This window comes from Elaeis guineensis, chromosome 1 (assembly GCF_000442705.2).
Source record: "Elaeis guineensis isolate ETL-2024a chromosome 1, EG11, whole genome shotgun sequence".
Taxonomy (NCBI): domain Eukaryota; kingdom Viridiplantae; phylum Streptophyta; class Magnoliopsida; order Arecales; family Arecaceae; genus Elaeis; species Elaeis guineensis.
This window is the reverse complement of record NC_025993.2, coordinates 119892497-119905563: the sequence shown is the minus strand read 5'-3', so window position 1 is coordinate 119905563 and position 13067 is coordinate 119892497. Positions and strand designations below refer to the sequence as shown.

Sequence of the window (13067 nt, the reverse complement as noted above, 5' to 3'; positions counted from 1 at the left end):
ATGCTTATATATTTATTAGAGAATTTGAGGAGGTATGTGCAACCATGAAACTGCAATTAACAGAGGATGAGGTCAAACTTAGATTAATCAACTTTGCCCTTAAGGACAATGCTAAGAAGTGGCTTTATAGTCTGCCAAACTATTCTGTCACTACCTGGGAGGGCTTTGTGAGAACATTTTTAAAAAAATATTTCCCCCATCATAAAACAGCTAGGATTAGGAATGAAATAAATCAATTTTACCAACTAGCTGGTGAATCATTTTGGAAGTACTTTGATCGTTTCAAGAATCTTTTGACCCAATGCCCACACCATGGAATAGAAACTTGGAGACTATGCCAGATCATCTATGAGGGGTTAGATTCAAACTCAAGAACCATGTTAGAGTCCATGTGCCAAGGCCAATTTATGGACAAAGAAACTACTGAAGCTTGGCAATTCTTAGAAGACCTAGCCGAGAAAAATTTACAGTGGGAAACAACTAGGGAACCTGATAAAGCTACACCTTCAAGAGGAGGAATGCATCAAATTCAACCAACCCTAGCATTAGAGGCCAAGATTGCAACCTTAACACGTAGATTGGAAGCCTTAGAATTACAGAGACCAGCCAATGTAAATCAAATATCTGCACCCATGTGTAAAGGGTGCAATGCACCAGACCATGTCTTAGAAGAATGTTCCTACTCGAATGAGTGTGCACAGGTGAATGCCACCTATCAAGGACCATTGAACAATCCTTATGCACCCACATATAACCCAGGTTGGAGGAATCACCCGAATTTCTCATGGTCCCATAATCCTAATGTAGGCAATCCAAATTTCAATCAGCAAAATCTAAGGTCCAACCCAGTAATGAACAACCCGCCAGGCTTCCATGATAATGACAAAAAAATTACCTCTTTAGAGAAAAGCCTAGAAGCCATGATGAAGACACATACCAGCTTTATGCAAACCACGGGTCAACTCATAAATAATAACACCCAAGCTATAGCCCGTCTGGAAATGCAAGTAAGTCAGCTGGCTTCGACCATTAGTGAACGAGAACATGGTAGGTTACCTAGCCAACATGAGCCAAATCCTAGGAACCAAAATGGTCCACGACCCCAACAAGGAAACTAAGTTAATGGTGTAAATGCCATTCATACCTTAAGATCAGGAAAACAAATAGACAATAAGGTAGTTGCACTTGATGATATAGATGACTCATCTGCCGAGTCACCTTCTAAAACTACTACCTTTCAACCTCAAGCACCAGAAACTGAAAATTCACCTAGTCCAGTACTTAAAAGTCCTAGAGCTCCTTTTCCAAACAGACTGAAATCCAATAAATCTGAACATTTAGATAAAATTTTAGAGGTATTTAAACAAGTCCAAGTTAATATTCCTCTTTTAGATATAATCCATCAGGTTCCAACTTATGCCAAATTTTTAAAAGATCTCTGCACTAGGAAAAGGACCACTAATGTACCAAAGAAAGCATTTTTGGCTGCAAGTGTCAGTTCATACCTATCTAGCCATGTGCCAATTAAATATAAGGACCCTGGAGCTCCAACAATTTTTTGTGTTATTGGAGAAACCAATATAAAAAAGGCCTTGCTAGATCTAGGAGCTAGTGTGAATATCCTTCCATATTCGGTGTATGAACAACTAGGATTAGAAAAACTTCAACCTACTGGGATCACATTACAGTTAGCCGATAGATCTCTCAGGATCCCTAAGGGAATGGTCGAGGATGTTCTGATAAAGGTTGAAAATTTCATTTTTCCTGTAGATTTTATTGTTTTAGAGACTGAGCCAGTTGCGAATCCTAAAGGACATATACCTGTCATTTTAGGAAGACCATTCTTAGCTACGGCCAATGCTGAAATCAATTGTCGAAATGGTCTAATGAAGTTATCCTTTGGGAATATGACCATTGAGCTTAATGTTTTTAACTTAGAACAGGAATCCTCTTCTCATGCTGATGTCAATGTAGTCCAAGATGGTATTTATGAATCCATTGACATTAGTGATGATGAAGTCGACCTAGAGTCTAACCCCTGGTTAATCCATGAGTCTGAGGATGTCAATGAAATACTTAAAGAAAATCAGATTAATCAAGAATCGACACTTCCTACTGAACCAATCATTGAGATGGTGAAACCATCACCTAAACCATCGATAGAGGAAGCACCCATTTTAGAACTGAAACCCCTCCCAGAACATCTCAAGTATGCATATCTAGGACCCAAAGAAACTTTGCCTGTAATTATTGCATCAGACCTAGATCCCAAGCAAGAGGAGGAGTTAGTGTCAGTTCTAAAAGCAAATCAGGAAGCAATAGGTTGGACCATAGCAGATATCAAAGGAATAAGCCCTTCTATAGTTCAACATAGAATATACTTAGAGGAAGAGGCTAAACCAACAAGAGAAGCCCAAAGAAGGCTTAATCCAGTTATGAAGGATGTAGTTAAAAAGGAGATTCTGAAACTCCTAGATAGTGGAATAATTTATCCTATTTCTGATAGCTCTTGGGTAAGCCCAGTTCAAGTAGTACCCAAGAAATCTGGGGTAACAGTGGTCCAAAATGATGCAAACGAACTTATCCCAACTAGGACCCAAACGGGATGGAGGGTCTGTATAGACTATAGAAAGTTGAATGCTGCGACAAGGAAAGATCACTTTTCTTTGCCATTTATTGATCAAATATTGGAAAGACTAGCCGGACAAGAGTTTTACTGTTTTCTTGATGGATACTCCGGTTACAACCAGATCCCCATAGCCGCTGAAGATCAAGAAAAGACTACATTCACCTGTCCATTTGGTACTTTTGCCTATAGACGAATGCCCTTTGGACTATGTAATGCACCGGCAACCTTTCAGAGATGCATGATCAGCATATTTTCAGATATGATAGAACGATTTCTAGAAATTTTTATGGATGACTTTTCTGTTTTTGGTCTAACCTTTTCCGAATGTCTGAATCACCTGCAATTAGTTCTAGAACGATGTAAGGAGAAGCACCTAGTTCTCAACTGGGAAAAATGTCAGTTTATGGTCAAACAGAGAATAGTTCTTGGCCATGTCATTTCTAAAAAGGGGATTGAAGTGGACAAGGCCAAAATAGATCTAATTGCAAGTCTTCCACCACCTAAATCTGTGAAAGAAATACGTTCATTTTTAGGTCATGCTGGATTCTATAGAAGGTTTATTGCCAACTTTAGCAAAGTAGCACGTCCACTGACTAATCTTTTGGCAAAGGATACTAAATTTGAATTTACTCATGAGTGCTTGGAATCCTTTGAATTTCTAAAAAATGCACTTGTATCAGCTCCAATCATTCATCCTCCTGTCTGGTCTGAACCATTTGAATTAATGTGTGATGCGTCCGATCATGTTGTGGGCGCAATCTTAGGTCAACGAATAAATAAGCTGCCTAGAGTGATATATTATGCAAGTAAAACCTTAAATGATGCGCAGCTTAACTATACCACAACTGAGAAGGAGTTCCTTGCCGTTGTCTTTGCTTTAGAGAAATTTAGATCTTATTTGGTTGGGACCCACACCATTGTTTACACCGATCACTCAGCCATTAGACATCTCCTAGCAAAGAAGGATGCCAAGGCACGTTTAATCAGATGGATTTTGCTCCTTCAAGAATTTGACCTAAAAATTAGGGACAAGAAAGGCACTGAGAACGTTGTAGCAGATCATTTGTCCTGAATTCCAGTTGCACCATCTAGTGAGCCACCCATCAATGAATCTTTTTCAGATGAGCAACTCATGTCTGTGTCTACTGAACCTTGGTTTGCTGATATTGTAAATTATTTAGCCATAGGCAAGATACCTTCTCATTGGACTAAGCAGGATAAATATAAATTCTTTGCCCAAGTGAAGTATTTCATTTGGGATGATCCTTATCTTTTTAAATAATGTCCTGATCAAATTATTAGAAGGTGTATCCCAGATAACGAAGTCATGAATATTTTATCTTTTTGTCATGATCAAGCATGTGGGGGTCACTTCGCGTCTAAGAAAACTGCTGCTAAGGTTCTCCAATGTGGTTTTTATTGGCCCAATTTGTTTAAGGATGCTTATGAATATTGTAAAAGTTGTGCTCAATGTCAGAAAATGGGTCGAATCACCAAGCGACACATGATGCCACTCAACCCAATCTTGGTAGTTGAAGTTTTTGATGTTTGGAGAATCGATTTCATGGGACCATTTCCAAATTCCTTTGAAAATAAATATATTCTAGTAGCAGTTGATTATGTTTCAAAGTGGGTAGAAGCAATTGCATGTAGAACACCCGATAGCAAAATGGTCATTAAGTTTCTTAAAGAAAATATTCTCTCCCGTTTCGGTATTCCTAGGGCAATCATTAGTGATCGGGGAACCCATTTTTGTAACCGACCTTTTGCAACATTGATGAAAAAGTATAATGTCACCCACAAATTGACCACACCATATCATCCTCAAACTAGTGGACAAGTTGAAGTGTCAAACCGACAAATCAAACAAATTCTGGAAAAAACTGTTAGTGCCAATAGAAAGGATTGGTCTTTGAAATTAATTGATGCACTTTGGGCATACCGAACCGCTTTCAAGACCAATCTAGGAATGTCTCCTTATAGGATTGTGTTTGGTAAACCATGTCACTTGCCTATTGAGATAGAACACAAAGCCATGTGGGCCATCAAACAACTAAATACAAATTTGAACGACGCTGGAAACCATAGAAAGCTTCAGTTGAATGAATTAGAAGAACTTAGAAATGAAGCCTATGAAAATGCAAAGATATACAAGGAACGAACCAAAGCATTTCATGATCAATCAATTATGAGAAAAACTTTCAATATCGGACAAAAGGTACTCTTATATAACTCTAGATTACATCTGTTTCCAGGAAAGCTTAGGTCTAGATGGACAGGACCATTTTTAGTAAAGGAAGTCTTTTCACACGGAGCTGTTGAGATTGAAAACCCAAGTAATGGTGTTATCTTTAAAGTTAATGGTCAATGATTAAAACCATTCTTGGAATTACCTGTCAAGACTATTGAAGATGCCATGGTTCTTTATGAACCAACTTATTCTGATTAAGTTGCTTCGAGGTTTGGTCTGGCTGAAGACATAAAACTTAGCGCTTCTGGGAGGCAACCCAGCTTATTTAATTTCTAATGCTTTCTTTGTTTTCAGTTTGCTTAGGACAATTAAATTAGATAAACTCCATTGGGGACAATGTCGGTCAAGTTGGGGGGAGAGCTTGAACAAAATCAGGTGTTATCATTTCCTTTTCCTTCCACTATGAGTTATTTCTTGCATTTAATATATTATGTAAAAAAAAAATAATAATAATAAATAAATATATATATATATATATATATATGAAATAAATTAATCTATAAAAGAAATAAGAGTAAGTTAGAAAGTATTTGCTAATGTAGTGAGTCACGGAGAAGATTAGCTGGTTAGACTCTTGGTGGCTTAGGTTATTTAAAGACTATTAGCACTTCCAATTGCACATGCACACTAACAAGGTAAAGTAGGTGTTAATTGTAAGGTCAATTAAGGATTTGAGTATTATTTAAATTAGATAATTTTCTCTACACCCCAATTGAAGAAATTTGAATTTAAGGAAAGAGCTACCTGCTTGAAATAAAATGCAAAACACAGAGTAAATGTGGATTGCCCTAAGCCTAGTAACCGGGTCTCTTCACCTAAGTCAAGTGTTGAGATTCACGTCAAACGGTGGTGGGAAGGCCAGGATGCTCAGCAAAAAAAAAAAAAAAAAAAAAAAAAAAAAAAATACAGTGTGAAAGCTACCTTAGTTCTTTGTTTAATCTGGGGTGTATAGAAAATTAATCGAACTAAGTTATGAAAAATGATATAATTGGCCTGTACAAGTTAATACTGAAATACTAAGTTAGTTATCACTCACACAAGTGCTATAAAACTTTAAGTGTACTCTAAGAAAGCTTCTAAGTAGACCGACTATCGATTCTAATTCGAAGCTCATTACTTAGTAATACTAGAAAACTTCTTAAATTTCGATCTTAAATTAATTTGCAAAAGAAGGATCTTTTTGAATTATGATCTTATTTTGGTACATTGCTAAGGGACTAGCAATGATTAAGTTGGGGGGTATGATTTATGTCACAAATTGACATAAAAAGTATCAATTAATATCTAAATTATCTAACTTTATTAAGAAATTGATACTTGTTATTATATTTTGCAGAAGAAGAGATCATCAATAGAAAGAACAAGGAAAGAGGATTCCAACGGCGCAAATTTTATGCAAAACGGAGTTAAATTGACCCAGGAATTGAAGAATGAAGAAAGAAGACTCAATTGGATCAAACCCGAGTCAAATCAGATCAAAATTGATCAAAAATCAACTGATTTGGTGATCTGATTAGCCGCCTGGTCCACAGCAACAGGCGCGTGGACCATGGACCCATCGGCGCACCATAAACCCCCCTAACAACTCTCTAAAACCTCTTAGTCCCACATCGAAAGTTTTGAAAACCTTATAACCCCCAAATGCCTATAAAAAGCCCCCTAAGGCCCTTGTTTTATGTATTCTTCCTTCCGATCAAGCTTGTAACCCTAGATAGTGGGGTTTTTAGCTCTCTTTTCAAGCCTCGAGCTTTGAGGTTTTTGTAATAAATTTTTTTTTATATATAAAATCTTCTTTTTATGCAATTTCATCTCTTTACATTATGCAATTTATTTTTCTTGCAATTAGGATAGTTTAATTTATGCAATTTAATTTTATGCAATTAGGTTAGTTTAAATTATGCAGTTTAAATTTATGCAATTAGGATAGTTTAATTTATGAAATTAGGGTAGTTTATTTTTCTGTATTTAAATTTTGTAAGTAGATTTAGATCATGTCTAGCTAAGCATCCCTTCTAGGGTTTGCGATGAAGCTAGATCATGAGTAGGGATTTTACATAGGGTTCTTTCTTTTTCTTAGGGTTTCTTTTTCTTCCTCTTTTGCCAAGAATTTTTGATGAACTACAGTTGGGTCAGAGTCCCTTCATAGTTCATGCTTGATTCAGTGCATAGGAGGAGAAAACCCTAAGGGATCCTAGTTACTACTCCCCTGTAAAGAATCTTGATAGGTTATCGTTGGGCCTTAGTCCCTTCATAATCTATGCTTGGGAAAGACAAGAGGAGTAGTCGTTAGGATCAATAAGAAAAATTTTAGGTAGAATTCCCTAATCTAGATCTAGTGGATTCAAAAACCCTAGATCCTTAGTCTTATTGTCTTTAGCAAACAACTTTCGACTTTCGATTTTTGTTAAAGCTCACTTGAGCATAGATTTGAAAATCATTTTTAAAACCAAATCTCTGTGGGATCGACCCGTACTCGCTGGTCGTGCTACTCTGCACACCGTGCGCTTGCGGTTTTATTTACAAATTTTAAGATTTGAACGATCATCAGCTTTATTTTGTTGTGTCAGCTTTTGCCGATCAATCCTCGTATTTTCTTCTTCCGAGCATTTTTTATTCTCCGACCCCACTCTAAAGCCCGAGGGTGGTGGTTTTTCAACCCTCGGAAGGGTCTTTCTTTCATCACTGGTCTTCCGTCGTCAATCCATGGATGGAAGAACTAGTTCTTCTTTGTCTCTTCTCCAGTTCCTTGGGGGTTTCCTTCCCGCTAGGGGGACCCCCGAACTCAACCAAATGAGAACAGTCGGGTGGAGGACGGAGACCGAGAGGACTTCCACCGTTTGAAGGACATCTCGGTGCCAAAGCAGAGGGAGCTCGTCACCGAGCAAGCCCTGTATGACGTCGGTCTGAGCTCGGTTCCTCATCTAGGTCTGTCTATTTTTTTTCTTCTCTTTTTTTTTCTTTTTCTTTTTTTTTTACTGGTGCTGATCCTCAGTTGAAATTGCAGGCATGCCGCCAAGGGTGAGGCTGACGGAAGCCGACGTTTGGCAACACGCGGCGTGGAAGAGGCCGGCGCATGGAGCCGAACCATCGCGACCTCCCAAGAGGCCTCAGGTAGCTTCGCCGAGCGAGCCTGCGGCGACGGGGGCACAGCTCGGCTCCGAACGAGCATCGGATCGCGAGCCTATCATCGTGCTGTCGGTGCCGACGGTTTCCCCTGAAGCTCCGTCCGAGGAACAAGCGGCCGAGGGAGCAGCCCCATCCGAAGGATGGGCAGTCGAGGAAGTGGCTGAAGATGTGTCGGCTGTGCAGCCGGCTGGCGAGGTTCAGGTAAAGACACGCGAGCCCGAACAACCTGCATCGGTGGCCGCTGCGGCCTCGAGAGGGACCCAGTCGGCCTCGAGCCTCCCCTCTCTTTCTGATGTCAGGGCCTGGGTGTCCGAACGAGGGAAGGCCCCGATGGCGCCAGGCGACGACAGGAGGTCGGCCGGCCGCGGTGCGTCGTCTGATGCCTCGCTTCCTGAAGGAGCATCGGCCCTGACCAACCACGACTTGGCCAGGAGGTTATGCCAGGCGGTTATCCTTTCGGCCGATCATGAGGTCATGAAGAATCAGCGGGTATCCGACATGCTTTCTTCCTTCTATCCGATCATGATCCGGGTAAGTCTCTCCCCTTCACCTTTCATTTTCATCGTCGCTTTTTATTAGTTCAGTCTTCTGACGGTCGATCTGTTGTTTGCAGCTGATTTACAACATATTCGAGCTGGAGGCCGGATATCGGAGGTTTGGTGATCTCCGGGCGGCCTGGAAAGATAAGGCCATGGCCGTCGAGGCCGAGAAGGCGGTAATGGTCGACCAGCTGAAGCAGTCGGTCGACCGTGAGGCTCGGCTTGAAGAGGAGATCTCCTGCCTTATCGAGGAGGTCTCCCGCCTTACCGGTGCCCTAGCCGCCTCGAGGATCGAGCTGCAGTCGCTCGCAAGGAAGCCAAGCGGAAGTCCCGTATTGTTCGACGGCTGCACCGCGAGCGGGATGACTACGTCGGCAAACTCAAAGCCGAATGCGAGCAGCTTCGAATAAGCTTGGAAAATCTTCCAAGGCCGAGGAGAATCTGTCCTCCACTCAAGCCGATGCAGACATAGCGAGGGCGGAGGCAAAGTCGGCGAAAGAGGCCATAGGTCGGGCCGTGGAGGACTTCCACGGCTCTGATGAATATCGGGAGGAACTCTTGGAGAGCGGTTTCCTCTCGTACCGAGTGGGGTACGAGGATGCCCGGAGTGCAGTCCATGGTCTGTATCCAGAGCTTGATCTCAGTAGCGTCATTCCCCCAGGGTCGGAAGATCAAGTCACGGAAGAAGTGGCCGACCCATTGTCGGGAGATCGCACTGTCGTGGAGGAGGCCGACGCAGACCAGGCTGCCGAAGGCGAGGCGGCTCCGACCTCCGATGCTACCTCGGCCCGAGTGGATACACCGACCGCCCCAGGACTTCTCTCGGTAGAGGAAGTCGACTCCGGCGAGTAGTCGGAGCATGTTTTGTTTTTGCTTTTGTTTAGTATACTTGTAATCGGGTTTTGGCCCAATTTTGTAAACTCAGTTCAAGTTTGAATGAAATTGAAAATTTTTCAACTCTTCTTTCTCTTTGTGTATCTGAAATGTATCTTGGAATGCATGTTTCGCCGAAATGCCCTCGAGCGTATAAGTCGTAGGCCCGACGTACCTAGCTAGGATGTTCGGTAGGATTCCAGATAACTATCCGGAATAGTCGGTAGCGCGCGCCATGGTAAAGGCAGAGCGAGCTCTGATTTTAGATCAGCTTCCCGACTGTCGTATGACCCGACAGTCGAGAGCTTAAGTCGAGTCGGGCGTCGTCCGTCCTTCAGGCGTAGCTTTTCGACCCGATCATCTTGTAGAGTTCGATAGTTGAATAGTGTCTGATGCATTTAGTTGATGACAAGACGGTCATCCATTGTCCGATTCTTTGTCGGGCGTATGCGTCGCGACGTGCGATAAACGGTGGTAAGCCAAATATCCTTTGACCGATCGTGACCTGATTAGTATGTCACGAAATAAAATCGGACAATAAGCAAAATTGTCAAAAAAAATAATCTTATAAGCAATTTTCAAACTAATCTTCAAACTACTCATGATGTATTTTATTCAAATAATTGACTATAATGTTTAAGTGATGCATCTTCATAAATTTAAAATTTTTAATCAATACTTTATATATGTTTTATTTTATTTTTTTTCAAGTATTTTATCATCATCAAAAAGGAAGAGATTATTACTCCATGAATTGATTTTGATGGCTACAAAATATTTGAGAGGGTTGCATAGCTGGGCAACATCTAAAGAAAGCATATCTATGGATTCAATGAAGGCAGAGGCAATTGTGAACTAGAACCAACCTACTAGTATAATAGAAGTCTATAATTTTCTTAGATTAGCTGGATATTACAGAAGATTTGTGAAGGAATTTTCTTATATAGCAGTACTTTTAACCCAGCTGACTCATCAAAGAACCAAATTTGAATGCATAGAGAAATGTGAGAAGAGTTTTCAAAAATTAAAGAGATATTTGGTATGAGCTCCTATCCTTATCTTACCAGCTGGGAGTGAAGATTTTACTATCTTTAGTGATGCCTCCAAAAAGAGGTTAGGATGTGTTCTTATACAAAATGGAAAGGTAGTAGCATATGCATCAAGATAGCTTAAGCCATATGAGCAGAACTATCTAGACCCATGATTTAGAGTTGGCAGCGGTAGTTTTTGCTTTGAAAATTTGGAGACACTATTTGTATGGAGTATCATATAAAATTTTTATAAATCATAAAAGGCTTAAATATATTTTCACATAAAAGGAGTTGAATCTAAGACAGAGAAGGTGGTTAGAGCTGATTAAGAACTATGATTTGACTATTAATTATCATCCTAAGAAAGTAAATGTGGTGGCAGATACTTTATGTAGGAAGTCTATAGGCAGTATAGCAGCCTTAATTACTTCGTAGGTAGAGATTCTTCAAGATTTAAAGAGATTGAATGTTGAGGTACGACTGTACGATTTCGAAGCCCTACTAACAACTCTTAGGCTACAACCTAAATTAATAGAATCAAAGCATCTTAGATGGATGATCCGAAATTACAAAAGATCTGAGATAAAGTACAATCTAATATAGCATCTGAGTTCAAAATTCATGATGATGGATCTTTGAGGTTTGGTGATAGATTACGTGTTCCAAATAATACAAAACTAAAAAGAAAAATCATGATGGAAGCTCACAACTCTGTCTACACAGTACACTCTAGCGGTACAAAAATGTATAGAGTTTCAAAAAAATTTTCTGGTAGAGTGGTATGAAAGAAAAATAGCTCAGTATGTAACTCAATGTTTAACATGTCAGTGGGTGAAAGTTGAGCATCAAAAGCCTGTAGGACTACTGCAATTCTTTGCAATTCTAATTTAAAAGTGGGAATATATAATAATAAATTTTATTATGGGACTACCAAGGACTTTTAGAGGATATGATCCTATTTGGATAGTTATGGACCAATTGACCAAGTCAGTACATTTCTTACCCATCAAAGTCAAATTTTCTTTGAAAAAGCTAGCCAAGCTGTACATTGGTGAAATTATAAGGCTTCATGGTACTCCAATGTCCATTGTGTCTGATCGGGACACAAAATTTGTCCCTCAATTTTGAAAAAATTTGGATGAAGCTATGAAGACTAAGTTGGAGTTCAGTACAGCCTCCTACCCTTAGATAGATAGTGAATCTGAGAGAACAATTCAAATATTGAAAGATATGTTGAGGGCATGCGTAATAGACTTAAAAAGATTTTAAGATGAATATTTATCACTAGTGGAGTTTGTATATAATAATAGTTATCAAATTAGCATCTAGATGGCTCTTTTTTAAGCTTTGTATGGAAGAAAATGTAGGACCCCTTTATGTTGGGATGATATTGGTGAGAGAAGACTATTGGGACTAGATATTGTTCAACAAACAGTGGATAAGATCCAGCTTATCAAAAAGTGGATTCACTCAGCTCAGAGTCGGCAGAAGAGCTATATTGATCATAGAAGAAGAGAACTAGAATTTCAAGTGGGAGATCACGTATTCCTCAAGGTGTCTCCCACTAAGGGTATAATAAAATTTGGAGTTTATGAAAAGCTAAGCCCATATGGATCCTTTGAAATCTTAGAAAAGTTGGAATGATAGCTTACCATCTTATCTTACCGTCCTCTTTTGTTGGAGTACATAATGTTTTTCACATCTCTATGTTGAGAAAATATGAATCTGATTCTAGCCATGTGGTAGAGTTTGGACCACTTCAGCTCAGAGAAGATTTGTCTTATGAGGAATGGCTAGTATGAGTTATTGATAGAAAGGATCAAGTTTTGAGGTGACGCACTATTCTTTATGTCAAAATTCAATGGAGCAACCATACAGAATGAGAGGCAGCCTAAAAACTTGAGGAAGAGATGCAAGCCAAATAACCTCAACTATTTTTTGACTTAGGTATGTCAATTTCAAGGATGAATTTTTTTTCTTTAGGGAGGGTGAATGTGAGAACTGGTCCCTTTGAATCCGGTTCACCCCGAAGCCGGCACCCCAACTTTGTCGAAACAAAAAAAAGAAGAAAACAGAGATGACGGGGATGAAGCTGAGTTCGATTCAAACAAAAGAACCATGTCCCCTATTAATCCATGGCTGTGGGGGGAAGATAAGGCCACGAGGGTGACCTGATAAGAGTTGTTCACTGACGAGGAGTATTTAGATCATTTACGTCGATGAGTTCCGACATTATTCGAGGATAATCAAACATATCTCTTCCCCATCCCTTCTATTAAAAGCCCCTTCATCCTCGGTCGATTCCATCATCTTCTCCTTCTCTACCTCCCTCTTCCCTTTTCCCTATCTCTGGTGGCCATCGTGCTACTATGCCGAGTGCCGCCACATCCCTAAAAATCCTATTTCTCTTTCCTAAACCCAACAACCCCTATTCTAGGAGCCTTCGAGGGAGATATCATCAGAATCCGTTCCACCGTCTGCTATCATCGTTGCTGCCATCATCTTTAATAACCTTCCTTCTCTCTCTTTCCTTTCTAGCCCTATCTATCATCGTCATGGCATGAGGGGCAGTGTCCTTTTCTTCTTTTCTTTCGAATTCCTTGCCATCATCAATCAGA

At 40.1% G+C, this 13067-nt stretch overlaps 1 non-coding gene across 1 annotated transcript; it reads right to left on the bottom strand.

Moving 5' to 3' along the window:
• Nucleotides 1–212: 212 nt before the first annotated feature.
• LOC140854927 (small nucleolar RNA R71) lies at nt 213–319 on the bottom strand. The gene has a single exon (XR_012138021.1). It is a non-coding gene; the product is annotated as a small nucleolar RNA R71 (small nucleolar RNA).
• Nucleotides 320–13067: the final 12748 nt, after the last annotated feature.